The sequence below is a fragment of the Bubalus kerabau genome, chromosome 8 (genome assembly GCF_029407905.1).
Source record: "Bubalus kerabau isolate K-KA32 ecotype Philippines breed swamp buffalo chromosome 8, PCC_UOA_SB_1v2, whole genome shotgun sequence".
NCBI lineage: Eukaryota > Metazoa > Chordata > Mammalia > Artiodactyla > Bovidae > Bubalus > Bubalus kerabau.
In genome coordinates, this window is record NC_073631.1 from 90281557 (window position 1) to 90305234 (window position 23678).

The 23678-nt window shown below is 37.5% G+C and overlaps 1 protein-coding gene across 12 annotated transcripts in view; it reads right to left on the reverse strand.

Moving 5' to 3' along the window:
• CADPS2 (calcium dependent secretion activator 2) overlaps positions 1 to 23678 on the reverse strand; it is a 584066-nt gene that overhangs the window by 287032 nt on the left and 273356 nt on the right. The gene's annotated exons all lie outside the window — the stretch shown is intronic.

Below are 23678 nucleotides of genomic sequence, written 5' to 3' on the forward strand. Positions count from 1 at the left end.
GCATACACTTGATATTAAAAAAAATCTTATAAATGTTTCTCATATTTCTGATAGATGAGACATGAGATTTAGCACAGCATGAAGAAAATGCCATTGGGAAAAATAAGAGGAAGAAAGATGTACGACACAAAAGAAAGAGAAATTCAATGAAATAAAGATTCCTATTAAAAATAAATCACTAAATAAAAACACCAATCTCTTAAAAAAAAAAAAAGCAAGCAGTGGCACCATCTAAAGTTTACTTTATAAAACTTATTCAGAAAGCTGAAATACAGAAATAAAAAAAAAAACAAAACTGAGAAACGTATACCAAAATTGAATACTCACGATGTCTTCTCCTATCAATGCAATTTTAATTTTTAACACAGTGATGTATGTTCAGTAAAAGCAGAGGCTGTTTCAATGACTAAAGAAACTAGCATCAAAATGCTAGTTTGTTCTTCTGAAATTAACATAATACTTCAGAGGGAAGGAGGAGATCCATTAAGGATGGAAAACAACTTAATTTCTATCTTAGATTTCTAGAAAGGGATTTGCCAAGAATTTTTTTTTTTTTTTTTTTTTTTGCCATTTCATAGAATTGACAAGGTCTGAGATAAAGTTGAGCTAAAACAGGAATAAAAAATGAAAATAGATTCAGAATCAAAATAAGGAAGGACAGAATGATTTTCAGTTTAGAGTGAGGGGTCTTAAGCCTTAATACAGTCAGGCAATCTGAATGGTAACTCCAGAGTCGATTCCCATGACATATCCCTTTCTTTGTCGAGTATCATATGGCCAAATTTGGAAAACTAACTTTCTAAACAAAGTTCACCTTTTTTAAGTTCTATGTTTATGCATCATATTAGAGAATAAAATTTGTATGGCAGTAATCTTTTAAAATAATTAAAACCAGCTTCATATTATAAAATATTTATCTGTGTGTCTAACTTTTCCATGAGTACTTGAAAACTATTCTGCATTGCGGGTACAGTGTGATATATATGGATATAAGATCAAGGTTGCTACTGTGCTATTTAAATCTATTTTATCCTTGATGAGCTTTGGTATCCCTTATATAGCAGAATATAGGTATTCAGATCTCCTACCAAGACTGAAATTTTGACACTTGCTTTTATATTTTTGTCAACTTCTGGTGTCCTATTTGGTGATGTAAAGTGTTCAGTGAGGCATCACCGACTCAATGGACATAAGTTTGAGAGAGCTTTGGGAGTTGGTGATGGACAGGGAAGCCTGGCATGCTGTAGTCCATGGGGTTGCAGAGTCAGGCATGACTGAGCAACTGAACTGAACTGGAAATGTTAAATAGTAATCATATCCTTTAAGTATGAACAGTTTATTATTTTTCACAATCCCATGGTCTTGTTACTTCTCAATTACTAGACTTGTGTAAAAATAGAGAACTAACACTATGCTAGGAATAGTGATAAGGTAAAAACCAACTTATGCTATGCTAAGTCGCTTCAGTCGTGTCGACTCTGTGTGACCCCACAGACGGCAGCCCACCAGGCTCCCCCGTCCCTGGGATTCTCTAGGCAAGAACACTGGAGTGCGTTGCCATTTCCTTCTTCAATGCATGAAAGTGAAAAGTGAAAGTGAAAGTGAAGTCGCTCAGTTGTGTCCGACTCTTAGCGACCCCATGGACTGCAGCCTACCAGGCTCCTCCATCCATGGGGTTTTCCAAGCAAGAGTACTGGAGTGGGGTGCCATTGCCTTCTCCAAAAAACCAACTTAGAGAAGTCAAATAAGGAATCTAATCAACATATTGCAAGTAGAGACAGTAATTAGAAAACAAAGAGCTAAAATTTAATGGGAAATCACTGATAATATATATAACTTGGGAGGGAATCCAGGATATCTAGTCTCAAAATCAGTAACGCCAATAAAGACAGGAAATAGATGAATATCATAGGCCTGGAGGCAATCCATGAGGGTAGGTACATCTCCCTACAAACAAGGTATAGGAACTCTAAGTCCAGAGTATGGAGTGCTAATGGTCAACTCCTGTGAAATGAGGAAAGCTTAAATAACACGCTTTCAGGAAGGGAGAAGCCAAGGCACAAAGGTATCAGCAGATCCTAACTGTAACAGGCAGACGTCTACATTTTTAGAGGCATTCAACAACAACGAAAATGCAATTTTAAAAGGGTGCATAAATAAAAATACTGCAATGATAGTTCTCATAAATTCCAACATTCCAGGATATAAGCAAACTGGCACCACCTTGATAATTTCTCCATTGAAAAATAAAAGTTAAGAAGTTATGTACAGTTTAAAAATGCTGATGAATTCTATAACGAGTTAATGAAAAAATACAAAGTCTCCCTCCCTTTCCACCAAAAAAGGCAGCATGGAAGAAAGGAAAAAGATAATAGGCCTATTTTCAATATTCACCATGATACTTCCTTGCTTTCTACTTAATTGGCATGTTTAAACACTTTCAGGAATTAATACCAGTTATTATCGTCTTGCTATTTTCTCTGTATTATGTGATGAAAGAATACACTACCCTTGCTGTCAATTTGCTTTGACTCAAAATGCATTGCCTTTTCCTTCTATGAATGTATTATGTATGAGGACTCAGATTTCCAATCTAAATCTTCAAATGAATAAAATATCTACAAAGTATCTATGAGGACTGCAGGGTTTTGCAGCCATGAAAACTGGGTAAGTCATATACAAACTGAAATGACTGACATTATTATGTATTTGCTAATAAGCAGAGGCATTACTTTGCCAAAAAAGGTCCGTCTACTTAAGGCTATGGTTTTTCCAGTGGTCATGTATGGATGTGAGAGTTGGACTGTGAAGAAGGCTGAGTGTGGAAGTATTGATGCTTTTGAACTGTGGTTTTGGAGAAGACTCTTGAGAGTCCCTTGGACTGCAAGGAGATCCAACCAGTCCATTCTGAAGGAGATCAGCCCTGGGATTTCTTTGGAAGGAATGATGCTAAAGCTGAAACTCCAGTACTTTGGCCACCTCACGCACAGAAATGACTCATTGGAAAAGACTCTGATGCTGGGAGGGATTGGGGGCAGGAGGAGAAGGGGACGACAGAGGATGAGATGGCTGGATGGCATCACTGGCTCGATGGACGTGAATCTGAGTGAACTCTGGGAGTTGGTGATGGACAGGGAGGCCTTGCGTGCTGCGATTCATGGGGTTGCAAAGAGTCAGACATGACTGAGCGACTGAACTGAACTGAATAAATAAATATGCTGGAAATTTGTATCAGGAGCCAAAAAAATATGTTCAGTCTATTCACCCAGTAAGGCTATTTCTAGGAATGTATCCTAACAAAACAACCATGTGTAATTAAAAAAAAAAAGTATAAGCAGGAATGTATTCTACCATAGCATTATACATAAATAACAAAAGCAAGCAACCTAAATATCTAATATTAGGGGAAAGATTATGTAAATTATGTGACATCAACGAAAATTTTTGCTGCTATCTATGACAGTTATCAAGGTGATGTAAAACCATGCACGATGTATTAAAAAAGAGGGGACACAAAACTGAATCAGGTGTTGATGTATGGCAAAAACTATCACAATACTGCAAAGTAATTATCCTCCAGTTAAAATAAATCAATTTTAGAAACAGAATCAGGGCCTTTCATTCATTCAAAAAACTTACTGAGTACCTCTTGTGTGCCAGACATATTCTAGTGTCAGTAACCAAAGTCTAACCTCTTAAAAAATACACTCTAATAGAAGATTATAGACATAAATAATTTTATTATTATATTCTGTAGTATATGTCTCCACTCTTGCTCTGCATTCTCAACAGCTAGATACCTCCCATGGTCTCTTAAAGTAGCTAGAGAACTAGATTTATATTGTGATCTGAAAGAATTCTCAAAAGTTAATAGTGTATTTGTTTTAAAGTACATTGAAAACCATAAGTAGTAAAATAGTTATGTCAAAAAAGTACTCAAATCCCTTAACTCAAAATTCGTATTCATTGTGAATACATAATGCACTGTGTTACAGAAGCTAAGAACTTGAAAGCAGTCTCAATCTATATTTTTCATCTATAACCAGTAGTAATGAATTAAAAATATATGTAATCTCAAAATTATTTCATCCATCAACTACCTTTTCATCTTTTCATCTATCCGACGATGTGACTGGAATTGGAAAAGGTAGCAGGCATTCAAAAAAAAAAAAAATCAAGACGACAGATCTCGTATTAAATGAACTCAGACTAATAGGGGAGATAAACATATAAACTCAAATGTAAACAATAAACCAAATCATATAGAACTGAACAGGGGTCTATAAAGTGCACTTTTAAATTACTTCTGGGGTCAAGCACTGTCTTTTTACTGGTCACCTGCATTTCTGGCTTGCCTTTTTATTACCATTGTCTGTTTCTCTCCTAGGCAATTTTTAAAAACTCTTTGTATGATGGACATTAACTGTTGCCATACATATGGCAAATATTTTCATACTTGGTTATTTTCTACTTAACCCATGTATGGCTTTTTAAAATGCACAGTTTCAAAATATTAGGTAGCCAATTCTGTTGATCTAATTTATAGTTTTTGACATTAACATCCTACTTAAAATTTTTCTTCTTAAAGATTATATAAAATTTAACCTACATTTCTGTCATACATTTCCACTGTTTAAATCTTCAATTTGTCTGAAACGCAATAGTAATACTAAAATGGCAGTTTCACTTTTCTTTTTATTCCAATATCACTTGGTTTAGAAATCAAATATATTTATTATTATATAAGGTTGAGTTTGGTTTTAAAGTTTCTATCCTAAAAATCTCTCTCTTAATTGTGCTAACAAAACAATAGTTTCATTAGAGCGTCACAGGATATCTGTTAGAACAAAAAGAATATAGACATTTTCAAATTATATTTGAACTTTGAAATTATATTTAAGAAAAAGAAAAGTCTCCATTAATTAAAATCTATTCCAATATTTCTTGGTAAAGACTTAAACTTTTTTCACATTCCACATAGGTCTTACACATTGCTTACTGAACTCATCTCACAGTACAGCTGATCCCTGAACAGCATGAGGGTTAATCCCCATATAATTATGGTTGGCCTTCGTATCTAGCTCCTCTTCATCTGTGGATCCAACCAACCACTGACTGCGAAGCACCGTAGGATTTACTACTGAAAAATATCCACATGTAAGTGGACCCATACAGTTCAAATTCATGCTATTCAAGGGTCAACTGTATTTCTTATTTTGCGATTCTAAGGAATCTTTTTCCTTTATGTTGTCTGACTATTGGTGTCATATAAGAAAGTTATAAACTCCTTTTTCAAACAGTTTCACTTTATTTTCAATCTAGTGACTGTTTTTCCAAATGATGTCGTCACGAAATTAACATTAGTTCTATTGCAAAAGTTGAGTTATTAATATAATTAAAAATGACATAATTCTATGCTATACATTGCTAACTTTAAAACAGAAACATTAAATAAGGGTTCAATTACAGAGGTAAAGGTGAGCCTTAAAGAATTATATGTAATTCTTAAGCTGTTTTATGCTGAACTTACTTTACAAAACAGTCAAAGTATAGATAAATTAGCATTCTCATAATTTTGGCATTTTAAGATTAAAATAATGTAATATTTACCCAACAATCTTTGCCTACATAAAAGTTTCTGTTCATAACTTAAGCATGAAAGTATCAGATATTTGGTAGCTTTGACTTAAACACCATCGTGGAAAGTAAAAAATGTTTCCAAGTTTTCTGCAATTGACTTCAAATAGGTCTGAGGTCTCTTTCTGCTGTCCTACAGGGAATTTGCCCAAGAAAATGGATTTGGATTATTTTACTCCTATTTGGTGATAAGGTAGGTATCACTCCTCACATACTCCAAGGATCAAAAAGGAATAAAGATGCTTGAGAATGGGATGCAAAGAAAGAGACAAGGGAGAAAGAAATTATGGGTTAAGAAGTGAACAGCAATAGAGAAAAAGGGTAGAGAGGAGGAGAAAAGAGAGAAGGATTAAAAAAGACCAATCTGGAAAGGAGAGCGTTAGAGTACTCTGAATCTTAACCCATTTTTGCACATGATCTTTGATCCTTCTTTTAAAGACCACTTACAGTCTAAAATGCTGTGCCATGCTGTGCTTAGTTGCTCGGCTGTGTCCAGCTCTTTGGGACCCCATGGACTGTTGCCCGCCAGGCTCCTCTGTCCATGGGGATTCTCTAGGCAAGAATACTGGAGTGGGTAACCTATCCCTTCTCCAGGGGATCTCCGTGACTCAGGAATTGAACCAGGGTCTCCTGCATTGCAGGCGGATTCTTTACCAGTGGAGCTACCAGGGAAGCTGACACACTACAAATCTTAATAATAGAAATGAAAAACATCCTTTAAAGTAACTAAGTTTTATCACTCTAAGTTTTGAGAGGATCTTTCAAAAACATCACACTAAAACTTTTTATAATGATAAAAAGACAATACAAAATTATCTGTTTCTTCAACATGACAAAGAAGAAATCTTGGGGTGTATGTTGCAATTTAAGGTAGAACAATATTTGGCAATGGCTTTGGGTGGGTAATGATCACTTTCATAAAGAAAGAAAAATGCTACAGCCTTCACCTTCATTCTCACTTTTACCATCTGTAGGATTTTTCCCTTCAAAGGACAACTCCATTTTAGTGCTCTCAAGATTGCTAAAGCCTCAAGGAAAACAGGATCTCAAAAGTCTGCATTTCATTTATGAAGTATTCAATGCCATTAAACTTCCATATCCAGAGTACAGAGAATCATTATATTTGTACCATTTTCTTCTGAACAAGTCAAACAAGCATGTTAGCACAAAATCAGGTTTCAGAAAAGAAAGAAGATATAATCTCTCATAAGCATTTTTCGTTTTCTCCCTCATAGCAGGGTAGTCCAGAGGCATTACCTTGAGGCATCTAATTTCAAAGAGAACTATTTGTCACGTCACGCATTACAATTTTACTTGGTGAAGACAGGACAAAAAATAAGTTTTATAAAACAGAAATCAAGATTTTTAAGAGCCTACATAGAGAAAGACAAACTAAATAATTGATACAGAAGATAAATTAAAGCATAAAATCTGTTATACACATACAAATCCTTAGAAAGAGGTTTAAATAATAAAATGCAATGGTGTATAAATGAGAACATATTGCATAAACCACTAGTCACCTACAGATATTTATCAATATATGTTCATACTGCTCTCATACCTGTACCTTTGAAACTTGTGAGACCATCATCTGATTTTGTCCTGTTTTTTGATATGAAAATAAAAGGTGAATGTGTTATATGAACTGGAATCAGAAAAAAACTGTTTAAAATGTCATAGAATTAATGTATTGTCCTTTAAAGATAAAAGGAAATTTAAACTATTATACTGCTTCCAACTACTAGGTTATAAGTATCACCAATCAGTACAGCATATTGTTATTAGTAAGTTGGAATGTCCATCAGTTACTGGTATGACTGATCCTTGACCACCACAAGGGATGGGGTGCTGACCCTCTGTGAAGTCACAAATCCAAGTATAGTTTATAGTCAGCCCTTCTTATACAGGCATCTGTTTCTGTTATTCAGTTGCTAAGTCATGCTTGATTCTTTGCGACCCCATGAACTGCAGCGTACCAGACTTCTCGGTTCTTCATTATCTCTTGGAGTTGGTTCAAACTCATGCCCATTGAGTTGGTGACGCCATCCAACCATCTCGTTTGTCACCCTCTTCTCCTGCACTTAATCTTTCCCAGCATCAGAGCCTTTTCTAATGAGCCAGCTCTTCAAATCAGGTGGCCCAAGTATTGGAGCTTCAGCATCAGCATCAGCCTTTCCAATGAATATTCAGGGTTGATTTCCTTTAAGATGGACTGGTTTGATCCCCTTGCTGTCCAGGGGACTCTCAAGTCTTCACCAGCACCACAATTCTACAGCATCAGCTCTTCGGTACTCAGCCTTCTTTATGGTCCAACTCTCACATCTGTGGATTTGACCTACTCAAATCAACAAATTCACATGTAAGTGGACCTGCACTGTTCAGACCCATGTTGTTCAAGGGTCAGCTGGAACTCACTTTACCAGATCTTCCCATGATTAATCTCTAATTTGCTAGAACTTCAAGCAGGGGTTAATGTTCTTTGGGGCTAAACATACCGGCATGAAATGTTTTGAAAATTTATACGTATTTTTAATGTGAAAGCCCTGGAATTGCTAGGGTAATACAATGTTAGTGCATCCCATTCTTAGTGACTTAACATTTGAAAGCAAACACTCATCAGTTGTTTCTAGCTGCTCCAAAGGTAAAAGACTCTTGGCTGTGTCTCTGAGCAGCGGGTTGAAAGGGAAACATCAGACTGAATCATCTACAAAGGCCTGTTTTAGTTTTCGAAAAAGTCCTCTTGGGCTCTGTTTGCAGATAAAATTATTATTATTTTTTTCCATTCCTAAATGACTCTTTTAGGTGAAATGAAAATATTTTCCAAGTGCCGAGTAGTTGGGGAGCCAGGGGAGAAGACTCTGAATTACACCAACATCTCAGATTCCAGAGAGGACTGGAGTCAGCTGGGACCATTTCTGATGGGGATTGAGAAGACAGCCAAAAGCACCAAGCGCTCAACAAGGGCACGATGTATGGTGCGGAAACAAAAGTGGATTTAAATAAAGTAAGCGAAATATGGCAGGATCCAAACCGGCCCCAGGAGCATCAGATGAGGACTTGTGCTCCAGACTGTGCTCTACAGCCCAGAGGTGACATCACAGGCGATTCAGGAGGAACCTGGCAAGCAGCTGGATCTGGTAATTTTCACAGACCATAGTTGCTGCTGACTCTTGATGCTTCTAGATCCTATGAGACCTACCCTGTGTCACTCAGCAAGAGAAACCCCCATTTATTGACTTCTGATGGCCAGTGATTACTCAGTTTTGTGATATTCTCCAACTTAAATGAAAAACAGACATGCTTTTAAAAATTAAGGACATTTAAATTGATTTTTTAAAGAAATGTTGGATACTTATGAGATAGTGGGAACTCCGTTAAGGTTTCAAAAGAGTGAAAGTGACTTATGTTTTTCCCTGTAACTTGCCAAGTTGGCACTTGATGAGACATTTTAATAATGAAACTAATTCTTGCTTCCCTTGTGCAACCTCGAGAATGATATTTAATAAGCACCCAGTATGCCCATTATAGGGATGAATGTTAAAAATACAAAGATGAAAGAAAACAGACTCTGGCCTCAGGGACTTACCTTGTGGGGGAAAAAGAAGCATTAGACAGATAGTATTCTTCTGATTAAAGGCACCCACTGGCTTTCACATTAAGACCATAGTCTCCCACCTATGCCATTACCCTTCTATGTTTATGATTTGTCTAAGGAACCACAGTGAGACCCCTTACCACAACCACCACTGGGCACTGGACATAACAAGACCACATTACACATTCAAGAGAGAAGATGATGATGTGTTAAAAAAAATACAGACTTTGTAATCTAAGAGGACTGGGTGTCAATAGTTGAGTTAATCAGGTATGTCAAACTTTTGAGGATCCATTCTCTTCTTTAGAAAGTAGGAATGAGTCTTCCCTGCCAAGGGTTCAGAAGAGTGAATGAAGTTAAAAAGAAAACATCTATCATAATGTCTGGAAAACTAGAAGGGCATATGAAATAAATGATTGTTCCCAATTCACCTGGGAACCCAATTCTCCTGATAGGAGGACAGAGGTCCAAATGACTAATTCCTGACTGATTTCTCACACTGGTGGGCAAGCAGCTGGACAGTGATCTCACATTCTCTTTTTAGCGGAAAGCAGCAGCAAATATATCAAGTACAAAATAAGACAGGTCCTGAAAACCCTCTAGGTTTTATCCATATTAGGTGGTAACAACATGGGTTTTGCTAATAGCTCTTTGACTTCTGGGAAGTTCATCTGTGTTGACCAGAAAACATGGCTGATGCATGTTTTGCTTTCTGTGCTCCTTCATCAGTGAGAGTTCAGTTTGGTTCAATTCAGTCACTCGGTCGTGTCCGGCTACTTGCGACCGCATGAACTGCAGCACTCCAGGCCTCCCTGTCCATCACCAACTCCCGGAGTCCACCTAAACCCATGTCCATTGAGTCAGTGATGCCATCCAACCATCTCATCCTTTGTCGTCCCCTTCTCCTCCTGCCCTCAATCTTTCCCAGCATCAGGGTCTTTTCAAATGAGTCAGCTCTTTTCATCAGGTGGCCAAAGTATTGGAGTTTCATTTTCATCATCAGTCCTTCCAATGAACACCCAGGACTGATCTTCAGAATGGACTGGTTGGATCTCCTTGCAGTCCAAGGGACTCTCAAGAGTCTTCTCCAACACCACAGTTCAAAAGTATCAATTCTTCTGCACTCAGCTTTCTTTATAGTCCAACTCTCACATCCACACATGACCACTGGAAAAACCATAGCCTTGACTAGTGGGACCTTTGTTGGCAAAGTAATGTCTCTGCTTTTGAATATGCTATCTAGGTTGGTCATAACTTTCCTTCCAAGGAGTAAGTGTCTTTTAATTTCATGGCTGCAGTCACCATTTGCAGTGATTCTGGAGCCCAGAAAAATAAAGTCTGACACTGTTTCCACTGTTTCCCCATCTATTTCCCATGAAGTGGTGGGACCAGATGCCATGATCTTTGTTTTCTGAATGTTGAGCTTTAAGCCAACTTTTTCACTCTCCACTTTCACTTTCATCAAGAGGCTTTTGAGTTCCTCTTCACTTTCTGCCATAAGGGTGGTGTCACCTGCATATCTGAGGTTATTGATATTTCTCCCAGCAATCTTGATTCCAGCTTGTGTTTCTTCCAGCCCAGAGTTTCTCATGATGTACTCTGCATATAAATAAGCAGGGTGACTCTGCATATAAATAAGCAGCTGTATAAATATACAGCCTTGACGAACTCCTTTTCCTATTTGGAACCAGTCTGTTGTTCCATGTCCAGTTCTAACTGTTGCTTCCTGACCTGCATACAAATTTCTCAAGAGGCAGATCAGCTGGTCTGATATTCCCATCTCTTTCAGAATTGTCCACAGTTTATTGTGATCCACACAATCAAAGGCTTTGGCATAGTCAATAAAGCAGAAATAGATGTTTTTCTGGAACTCTCTTGCTTTTTCCATGATCCAGCAGATGTTGGCAATTTGATCTCTGGTTCCTCTGGCTTTTCGAAAACCAGTTTGAACATCAGGAAGTTCATGGTTCACATATTGCTGAAGCCTGGCTTGGAGAATTTTGAGCATTACTTTACTAGCCTGTGAGATATGGTGGAGGTAATTACTGTTTTTCACTTGCTACGTCATGTCTGACTCTTTGTGACCCCATGGACTGCAGCATGCCAGGCTTTCCTATCCTTCTCTATCTCCCAGAGTTTGCTCAAATTCATGTTCATTGATTTAGCAATGCTATCTATCTCATTCCCTGTCACCTTCTTCTTTTGCTTTTAATCCTTCCCAACATCAGAGATTTTTCCCAATGCTCTTCACATCAGGTGACCCAAGTATTGGAACTTTGGCTTCAAATATTCCGAGTTGACTGGTTTGATGCCTTTACTTGTCTTTCTGCTGAGAACTCAAGAGTTACTTTCTCAAAAAGACTTCCCTAACCATCTCCATCTGCAGCACAGGACAATCCCCCAAAGAAGTAAGATTACTGTGTCATTTATTTTGCCTAGGATCATATTCCTTTTCTACAAAGCAGTTACTTACTTTGTAATTATATGTTCCTGGATGTTTCCTTGTTAAGGTATATCTCTGCTTTAGATTTCAAGTGCCATTGCTATAGCCATTTTTAAAATTAATATTTTTTATGTATAGTTGATTTACTAGCTATCTCTGATTTTAATAATTTCAAATCCAGTGCCTGTGTGATACTTAGTGCTCAGTAACTCTCTGTTGCATGAATGATACCATATGCTTTATTCTAACCACTCTTCAAAGAACCAGGAAGTAAGTCAGCAGTTGAATAACCAAGTTTGGTCTACAGTATATTTTGCTGGGCTATACTGTTGTCTCTTGGTGTCTGTGAGAGATGAGTCCCAGTGTGTCCGTCAGATACCAGAATCCGTGGATGCTCAAGCCCCTCGTATAAAATTATTCAGGTAGAGTCGACACGCTTGGTATCTGGTGGGTTCCACATCTGCTGATTCTACCAACTTAGGATCTAGCGCGATTGGCTGAAGCTGTGGACATGGAACCCGTGGTTGTGAGGGGATGACTTACATAGATGGAGAATTAAGATCGGGAGCTGTGCTTCTTTAATTACTCCCACATCGGACAACTGGACAATTTACATGTACCAGAGCCTAGACCAGACTTCCAGTGATATAAACAAAAACATGGAAAATATTTCACGTTTACAGACAGACAGTTCTACGGATAAGGCAGCCAATGCCAAGTGGAAGGGGATGTTGTTAATCACCTGAGTCTGAAAGCCATTTTTGTATTTAAAGCATAACATTACATTTAACTAAAATATCATCAGTAATTTTAATATATTTATAATGTTTCAGAGCAATTCTCAAACAAGTGGATGTCCATATATCAGAATTGTTGAGACTGATAAACAACACATGTACCTTTTTAAAGTATTTACCTAAGATTACTGTTCATTTCTTAATCTCTGTCTCAGTAAACTGTGAAGATATGGAACTTTCTTTAGCCAAAAATTTTTAATGAGTGACAGGTGTGTTTTAGCAATTTATTCAATAAAAATTTCATTTATTTTTTGAGAGCTGAAATTTATTTAAGCTCTTTTTGGAGCTTGGACAAAACAATTTTGTAGTATTTTACCACTTGTCTTTTTGGGCACACATTTCTTATCCTGTCATCATTGCACCTGTGCCCAACTTAAGGACAGAATTATTATAGAATACATCATAAGAATTAAAAGCTACCTGACTGCTTAAGCAGCAATCACAGTTTTATCTATGAGGTGAATCTGAGACAGTATTTACTGAAATAAAAATGAAATCCTGAGGAAAGTCTATTTGTGTGCGTGCTCAGTGGTATTCAGACTCTTTGTGACCTGATGGACTATAGCCTGCCAGGCTCCTTTGTCTATGGGACTTTCCCGGCAAGAATACTGGAATGGGTTGCCATTTCCTACTCCAGGGGATCTTCCTTACCTGGGATCAAAACCCCATCTCCTGTGTCTCCTGCATTGACAGGTGGATTCTTCACCACTGTGCCACCTGGGTCTATTTTGTACATATTATAAAACCAAATACTAATTTAAAATCAGAAAACACTTTGTTTCCAGTTTCCTTTTGAAGACTTCACAAACATTAACCAATGAAATCATGTCTGATATGTTTATAACTTCAGAAGAATCACAAAATTTAATTGTGGATTATATTTCAAATTCAACCAGCTAAAGACACATTTGTCATGTTTGTTTTCAATGAAAGCATACAGAAGTTGGGGCTTCCCCAGTGGCTTAACTGATAAAGAACCTGTCTGCCAGTGCCAGAGACATAAGAGATGTGGGTTCAATCCCTGGGTCAGGAAGATCCTCTGGAGGAGGGCATGGCAACCCACTCCATTATTCTTGTCTGGAGAATCGCATGGATAGATGAGCCTGGAAGGCTATGGTCCATAGGGTTGCTCAGAATCAGACATGAGTGAAGCAACTTAGTATGCACACATAAAGAACTTGTGTAAAGACATATTTCACATATTTTCAAGGGAATAATATGGTTTTAGAAAATGAAATATGATCTGGGTCCTCTGACCACCAAAATCATATATTTACAAAACAGGTGGAATTCAGTTGCCTGGTTGGATATTTCATTATTTTGGAATTGCAGCTTTCTTCTTAAATAACTATATGTATGTAAATTTCGTGGTTGCCTCATTAATCCTTATTTACATATGCAAAATTAGAAGTAAACAATGTGGGTGGCAAACTTTTAAGTGAAAACAAGCACAGTTGTGTCTGGTTAAACAAAAATATTCTACCTTGTTACAAAAATGTCTTTTTGAAAACTGCCCATGTGCTTTAAAAAATTACTATAATAGCTTTAAAGAACTTTACAATTCCAGCTTAAATTTAAGGAGGATTTTCTTCAAGAAACTTCATTTAATTTTTAGAGGAGATTTTAATTTTATATAATGCTTCTGTTGCTGCACAAATATTCTGGATACGCAAGATGGGATGTCAGTGTTGTGCTATTTGCAATTTGTGAAGATCTGGGCCACAGAAGGTCACTGGTACAGTGTCATTTAGCAGACTGTATTTCACTGTACAGTGAGTGGAAATTAGGATGACAACTGGCTCCTAGCTGCTTTTAAGTCTGTTCAGACTCTGGTTCAACACTTGCAAGCACGAATACTAGGTGGTTGTCAGTTTTATAAGCATATCTAATTTATGTTAATCAGTAGTCTCCTTATAGATTACTCTCATGGTTCAACAGAATTTTGTTGCTAATCATTTGAGGTCAAAGGCTTCATCGGCTACAGGTCAAGCACTGAGCCAGACACACTGGAAAAGCAAAGCTGAATAAGACCTGACCTCTGCCTTTAGGGAACTCATAATTAGGTGGTAGCAGAGAGGCAACTACAACACAGAACGAGAGTTCCAGACTATGTGGTTGCTGTTCAGTTGCTAAGTCATGTCCGACTCTTTGCGCCCCCATGGACCGCACCACACCAGGTTCCTCTGCTCTCCTCTATCTCCCAGAGTTTGCTCAAATTCATGTCCACTGAGTTGGTGATGCTATCTAGCCATCTTATCCTCTGCCACCCCTTTCTCCTTTGGCCTTCAATCTTTTCCAGTACCAGGGACATTTCCAATGAGTTGGTTCCTTGTATCAGGTGGCCAAAGTAATGGAGCTTCAACATCAGTCCTTCCAATGAATGTTTGGGGTTGATTTCCTTTAAGATTGACTGGTTTGATCTCCTTGATGTCCAAGGGACTCTCAAGAGTCTTCTCCAGCACCACAATTTGAAAGCATCAGTTCTTTGGCACTCAGCTTTCCTTATGGCCCAACTTTCACATCTGTACATGAATATTGGAAAAACTATAGCTTTGACTATATGGACCTTTGTCAGCAAAGTGATTTCTCTGTTTTTTAAAATGCTGCCTAGGTGTGTCTAGCTTTTCTTCCAAGGAGCAAGCATCTTTTAATTTCAGTCCACAGTGATTTTGGAACCCAAGAAAATTAAATGTCATTGTTTCCACTTTTCCCTCATCTATTTGCCATGAAGTGATGCAGTAGCCCTCACAGTCAACAAAAGGCTGAAATGCAGTACTTGGGTGCAATCTCAAAAATGACAGAATGATCTTGGCTTGTTTCTAGGAAAACCATTCTATATCATAGTTTTCCAAGTCTATGCCCCAAACACTAATGCGGAAGAAGATGAAGTCAAACCATTCTGAAGTCGCTCAGTTGTATCCAACTCTTTGTGACCCCGTGGACTGTAGCTACCAGGCTTCTCCATCTATGGGATTCTCCAGGCAAGAATACTGGAGTGGGTTACCATTTCCTTCTCCAGGGGATCTTTCCGACCCAGATTTCGAACCTGGGTCTCCCGCATTGGAGGCAGATGCTTTAGCCTCTGAGCCACCAGGGAAGCCCACAAGGCCTAGAACTAACACCAAAAAAAAAAAAAAAAAAAAAAATGTCCTTTTCATCATAGGGGATTGGAATGCAAAAGTAGGAAGTCAAGAGATACCTGGAGTAACAAGCAAGTTTGGCCTTGGGGTACAAAATGAAGCAGGGCAAAAATCTAACACAGTTCCATCAAGGGAACACATTGGTCATAGCAAACGCCCTCTTCCAACAACACAAGAGACTATACATGGACATCACCAGATGGTCAATATCAAAATCAGATTGATTATATTCTTTGCAGCAGAAGATGGAAATGCTCTATACAGTTAGCAAAAACAAGACCTGGAGCTGAGTGTAGCTCAGATCATCAGATCATCAGCTCCTTATTGCAAAATTCAGGCTTACATTGAAGAAAGTAGGGAAAACCACTAGGCCATTCAGGTAGGACCTAAATCAAATCCCTTATGATTATACAGTGGAGGTGATGAATAGATATCAGGGATCAGATCTGGTAGACAGAGTGCAAGAAGGCAAAGCGGTTGTCTGAGGAGGCCTTAAAAATAGCTGAGAAAAGAAGAGAAGTGAAAGGCAAATGAAAAAAGAAAAGATATACCCATCTGAATGCAGAGTTCCAGAGCAACTGCAAGGAGAGATAAGAAAGCCTTCTTTTGTGAACAATGAATCTGTTTCCTATCTAATAAAAGAGTGATATTTTCTACTGTGAAATTCTTGCTCATTCATGCCATATGGATAAATATTTCTAGATCAGATTAATTATCCTCCTTGTAATATGTCTTAATTTACATAAGTGATGCTATAAAACTGTGAATAATTTTGATCAATTTAGAAGAATGTGCTGTGAAGTATTACATCTTTGGATTGCTTTAAAGAAAAGGATGAGTATAAAATGGATGTAAATTTTTTGCCCAGGCCATCAGAAGCTACATGATAGAAAGAAAATGAAACAACACATGCAGTAGCTAAGTAAAGGAATTAACCTCTCTGTGAACAGAAAGAGCAGCCCTGTGGAGTCAAACTAACAAAGCCAAGCTCAGCTTGGTGTAAACAAGCGTTCTCTTTCTAAAGATACCACCAACTGAGGAAAAATAGCAAAGGTCACTGGCTAGGTTGGGGACCTTTTCTGAAAAACCAAACCATGAAACATTCACAGATATGCCCAGGGATATTAACAATGAAAATTTAATGTAATCACTCATCTCTCTGATGATGAGAGAAACAGGTCCATCTGTCAGTACGTCTCATCACAAAAGTGATTCATCAACATTAAGCCCACAAACCTGCTCTGAGCCTTCCAGAAATAGTTACTTCTGCAATTTTAATGAGTTTTCATTAGAAATCAAGACCCTTACTTTAAGCCATTAACCATTCTAGTCCTACTACAAGTAGAGTGTGTGCTTAAGCAAGGAGCTCAAATAAATATTGAAGTCCACCAAGTTCCTGCTATGACATGAATTCACTTGAAGTCAAACTTAGAAAAAAGCATGTGTCTGTCCTCGTCCCAACTTGCCAAGGGTTTTATATACTGAAGAACTCATGAGTCTTTCCCCTAGAAGTTTACTCTGGAGCTTTCTCCTAGAATCGAGTATTTGCAATGAAATAACATGAGGAGGTAACCTGAAACACTGATATTTGTAAAGAAAGTAATTGGACGAAAATGTTTTGAATTTTTAGATGGAACCCACAGGAAAACTTGTTTGACACTGACAGAAATGTTAGCTACTGATATTATGTTAATAAAAACTTAAGTTGTTACTTTAGAACCTGGTTTTCAAATGTGGAAGACAAAAGGTTAAGTTTTTACAACTCTAAGATTATATATTCCTGGGCTTCCCTGGTGGCTCAGACAGTAAAGAATCTGCCTGCAAAGCAGGAGACCCAGGTTTGATCCCTGGTGGGGAAGATTCCCTGGAGAAGGGAATGGCAACCCACCTCAGTATTTTTGCGCAGAGAATCCCATGGACAGAGGAGCCTGGTGGGCTCCAGTCCTGGTGTAGCCTGGTGGGTTTGCAAAGAGTCAGACAGGACTGAGCAACAAACACTTTCACTTTTCACTTTCAAGATTATACTCATAGTAAATAGTTTAACTTTTTTTCTAGACATCTATCCTATTTAAACATGAAGTAATACAGCATATGAACAGAAGAAAAATGCTTAAGAATTTGTCTCTGCCACTCTTGCAGTTATGTAAAACTTGCGATTCCCCCCCTCCACATTCAAATATTAAAATCTTTTGAAGATTTCTATGAGAATTTGCCAATTTCAATATGATCCAAATGTTGCCATCTGCCAGCAAAGCTATATTACGGCAAGGAGAGGAAAATTAAAAATTAGAACACAGTGAGAGTTTCACAAAGTTGCTTCAGGTAAAAATTTGCTATTTCATAAGCCAAAGTATCAAATCTTTGCCAGCCAAATTCATCGTGCACTTTGCGTAACAAGGAAATTTGTGCCAGGATAATGATAGCATTAAAATTAATAATTTACTAATGAACTAACTAAAATTTAAAAATTGGCTAATACTTCACTTCTCTTTTGCCAAACTTACTGGTTTCTTTGGTCATTTTAAGTCAATGAGATTTGCTTTAAGAACAAGAGAAATTTTAGAATAGACTTCTTTCTTCATCTTTCAAAACTCTCTTTAAATGATATTACGTCAGTATCTTTGATGCAGTATTTCCAGAGCTGATACTTTTGAGAAGATGGAAAGTACAAAACAAACAACCCCCAAAAGTTTACATAAGACTTATTGTTTCTATGAGGTAAAAGAAAACTTAAGGGAAAACACTGTCACATCTTCCAGATAACAGAGCTTCCATACATTAAGAGTTCTTTTTAAATTTCAGAAAGAAGCAAAAATACTATGAACAATGGGTCTCATTCAGTAAAAGTTATCTGATAATTATCAATACTTTAGAAGATTTAAGTGTCTACTTTCTTCTATACAGAAAGCCTTAGAATTGTAATTTAAAAAATACATGAAATTAAAAATAATCAACTTATAATTAATCTTACTAAATAATTAGTGACAAAGTATCTTTTAAGTAACATTTAATGAAGAAAGCCAGTCATGAATAAAACTTACCTTAGTAGGGGAAAACAAATGTCACTTAGGAAGTATGAGCAGGAATTTCTTAAATTGACAAACCTTTAGTTAGACTATGTTCTATAAAGAGAGACTCAAAATTAGAAATGAAAAAAGGACATTACAACTGATGTCACAGGGATTAAAAAGAGTCAAATGAGACCACTAGGAACAATTATACACCAACAAACTGGATAGCCTAGAAGAGATGGACAAAGTTCCTAGAAACATACAATGTACTAAGACCAATTCATGAAGAAACAGAAAATCTGATAGACTTATAACTGGCAAGGAGATTGAATCAGTAATCAAAAACTTCCCCCCAAAAAGCCCAGAATCAGATGGATTCACTGGTGAATTATACCACAATTTTAAGGAGAATTAATGATAATTATTTTTCCAACTCTTCCAAAAATTTGAAGACAACACCCTGAAGCTCACTTTAAAAGGCCAGCATTATCCAGATGCCAAAGCCACACAAAGACAGAACAAGCACAAGAAAAGACTGTGTATGCTCAGTGGGTTCTGACTCTTTGCAACCCCATGGACTGCAGAATGCCAGGATCCTCTGTCTATGGGATTTCCCAGGCAAAAACACTGAAATGGGTTACCATTTTCTTCTCCAGGGGATCTTTCCAATCTTCCTAACCCAGGGAATGAACCCATGTCTCTTACATCTCCTAAATCTCCTGATTGGCAGGCAGGTTCTTCACTACTAGTGCCACCTGGGAAGCCCACAATGAAAGCAACTACAGGTAAATATCACCTATGTATACTGATACAAAAGTCCTCACAACTTACCAGTGACACACATTCAACAGGATGTGAAAAGGTCATAATACACTCCAGGACAAAGTGAGGTTTCTTCCTGTGCCTGACATATACAAATCAATGTGACATACCATATTAACAGAACGAAGGCTAAAAATCACCTGATCATCAAACCAGAGGCAGAAAAAAATCTTGACAAAATTCAGCATCCTTTTATGATAAAAGACTGACAAACTAAGAATAAAAGGAATTTATTCAATATGATAAGACCATTTATGACAAACTCACAGCTAATATCATACTCAATGGAGAAAAACAGAAAACTTTTCCTCTAAGATCAGGAACAAGGCAAGGCTGTCCATTTTTACCACTTTTATTCAACATAATAACGAAAATTCTACCCAGAGCAATTAGGGAAAAGAAGGAATTTTATAAGCATACAAGTTGGAAAGGGAGAAGTAAAATTATCCAGATGACATTACCTTATCTGTAGAAAACACTAAAGAGTACACAAAAACTCTTGTAACTAATAAATTCAATAAATCTGCAGAATACATAATCAACATACAAAAAAACCAATTGCATTTCTGTACAATAAAAAATGAACTAACCAAAGAAGTTAAGAAAACAATCCCACTAAGAATAGTGCCAAAAGGAACAAAGTATTAAGGAATAAACTTAACTAAGGATATGAAAGACTTACAGAAGGAAAATGATATGAAACTGATGAAAGAATTTAAAGATGACAAAAAATAAATTGGAAGAGACTCCATGTTCATGGATTGGAAAAATCAACATTATTAAAATGTTCATACTAACCAAAGCAATCTACAAATTCTATCAAAATTCCAGTGGTAATATTTTGAACAGAAATAGAAAAAAAAATTCTAAAATTCAAGCAGAACCACAAAAGGCCTTAAATAGCCAAAGCAACCTTGAGTAAAAAAAGAAAAAAGCTGGAGGCATAACACCTTTTGATTTCAAAACACATAACAAAGTTACAGTAATCAAAACAGTATGGTACTGACATAAAAACAGAAATATACACCAATGGAACAGAACAGAGAACCCCCAAATCACTTCAGTTCAGTTCAGTCGCTCAGTCGTGTCTGACTCTTTGTGACCACATGGACTGCAGCATGCCAGGCTTCTCTGTCCATCACTAACTCCCAGAGCTTGATCAAACACATGTCTATCGAGTCAATGATGCCATCCAAGCATCTCATCCTCTGTCGTCCCCTTCACCTTCTGTCTTCAATCTTTCCCAGCATCAGGGTCTTTACCAAGGAGTCAGTTCTTCACATCAGGTGGCCAAAGTATTGGAGTTTCAGCTTCAGCATCTGTCCTTGCAATGAATATTCAGGACTTATTTCCTTTAGAATGGACTGGTTGGATCTCCTCGCAGTCCAAGGGACTGTCAAGAGTCTTCTCCAACACCACAGTTCAAAAGCATCAATTCTTTGGCACTCAGCTTTCTTTATAGTCCAACTCTCACATCCATACATGACTACTGGAAAAACCATAGCTAGATGGACCTTTATAGGCAATGTCTCTGCTTTTTAGTATGCTGTCTAGGTTGGTCAGAGCTTTTCTTCCAAGGAGCAAGTTTCTTTTAATTTCATGGCTGCAGTCACCATCTGCAGTGATTTGGAACCACCCCAAAATAAAGTCTGTCATTTATGGGTTTTCATAAATGAGAAAAACAATGTTTCCATTGTTTCCCCATCTATTCGCCATGAAGCCATGATCTCAGTTTTCTGACCGTTGAGTTTTAAGCCAGGTTTTTCACTCTCCTCTTTCACTTTCATCAAGAGGCTCTTTAGTACTTCTTTGCTTTCTGCCATAAGGGTGGTGTCATCTGCATATCTGAGGTTATTGATATTTCTCCTGGAAGTCTTCATTTCAGCTTGTGCTTCATCCAGTACAGCATTTTGCACGATATACTCTGCATATAAGTTAAATAAACAGGGTGACAATATACGGCTTTGATGTACTCATTTCCCGATTTGGAACCAGTCTGTTGCTCCATGTCTGGTTTTAACTGTTGCTTCTTGAGCTGCATACAGATTTCTCAGGAGGCAGGTCAGGTGGTCTGGTATTCCCATCTCTTTCAGAATTTTCCACAGTTTGTTGTTATCCACACAGTCAAAGGCTTTGGCATAGTTAGTAAAGCACAAGTAGATGTTTTTCTGGAACTTTCTTGTTTTTTTGATGATCCAATGGATGTTGGCAATTTGATCTCTGGTTCCTCGGCCTTTTCTAAATCCAGCTTGTGGAATGAAAACCACAATCACAGAAAACTAATCAAACCGATCACATGGACCACAGCCTTGTCTAACTCAATGGAACTATGAACCATGCTGTGCAGGGCCATTGAAGATGGATGGGTCATGGTGGAGTGTTCTGACAAGACTTGGTCCACTGGAGAGGAAATGGCAAACCACTTCAGTATTCTTGCCTTGAGAACCCCATGAACAGTATGAAAAATCCCCCAAATAAACTCCTACATATATAATCTACTGACATTTCAAAAAGGTATCGAGTATACATAATGTAGAAAAGGTAGTCTCTTCAACAAGTAGTCCTGGGGAAACTGGATATTCACATGCAACAGAATAAAACTGGAACCTTCTCTTACACCATATACACAAAAATAAAATGAAAATGGATTAAGGACTTAAATATAAAAAGTCTGAATTTAAACAACTCCTGGAAGAAAACATAAGGAAGAAGTTTCATGACACTGACCTAGGTAATGATTTATTAGATATGAGACTAAAAGTATTAATATAAGCAACAAAGCAAAAATAGCCAACTAGGACTACATCAAACTGGAAAAAAAACCCTGCTGCAAAACAAAGAAAACAATCAACAGAGTGAAAAGGCAACCTATGGAATAGGAGAAAATATTTACAAACACTGTGTCTGATAATGTGATAATGTGTTAATGTCTAAAACATAGAAGAATCTCATATAACTCAGAAGGAAAAAAACAAGTACCTTGACTAGAAAATGGGCAAAGGACATAAATAGCCATTTCTTCCAAGAAATTATACAAATGGCCAAAAGGTATATTAAAGTCTGCTCAACATTAGTAATCCTTAGGGAAAAACAAATCAAAACCCAATGAGACATCACCCCACACCTGTTATGACGGCTATTATCTTTAGATAGATAGATAGATAGATAGATAGATAGATAGATAGATAGATAAATATATAAAACAAGTACTGGTGAGGATGTGGAGAAGTTGGAACTCATGGAACACTGATGGTGGGAATAAAAAATAATGCAGTTGCTATAGAAAGCAGTATGGAGGTTTCTCAAAAAAATTAAAAACAAAGTTACTATATGACCCAATACCATCCCACGTCTTGGCATATATATGCAAGTGTGTGTGTAAATCAGAATTTGAAAGCGACATTATACTCCCATGTTCACTGCAGCATTATTCACAACAGTTAAAATATGGAACAACCTAAATGATTATCAATGGATGGATGGATAAAGATGCTACTGAGGAAAACACAGGCAATACACTCTTTGACATGAATTGCAGCATGATTCTCTCTGACCCATATCCTAGATTAATGGAAACAAAAACAAAATAAATGGGACCTAATAAAATTTAACAGCTTTTGCACAGCAAAGGAAACTATAAACAAAATGTAAAGACAGTACTCAGAATGAGAGAAAATAACTGCAAATGAAGCAACTGACAAAGGATTAATCTCCAAAATAATAATCAGCTCATATAGCTCAACATCAGAAAAACAAACAACCCAATCAAAAAATGGGCAGAAGACCTAAACAGACATTTCTCCAAAGAAGATATGCAGATACCCAACAAACACATAAAAAGATACTCAGCATCACTCATTGTTCAGTTCAGTCGCTCAGTCGTGCCCGACTCTTTGCGACCCCATGAATCGTAGCACGCCAGGCCTCCCTGTCCATCACCAACTCCCGGAGTTCACTCAAACTCATGTGCATCGAGTCGGTGATGCCATCTAGCCATCTCATCCTCTGCCGTCCCCTTCTCCTCCTGCCCCCAATTCCTCCCAGCATCAGAGTCTTTTCCAATGAGTCAGCTCTTCGCATGAGGTGGCCAAAGTACTGGAGTTTCAGCTTTAGCATTATTCCTTCCAAAGAACACCCGGGACTGATCTCCTTTAGAATGGACTGGTTGGATCTCCTTGCAGTCCAAGGGACTCTCAAGAGTCTTCTCCAACACCACAGTTCAAAAGCATC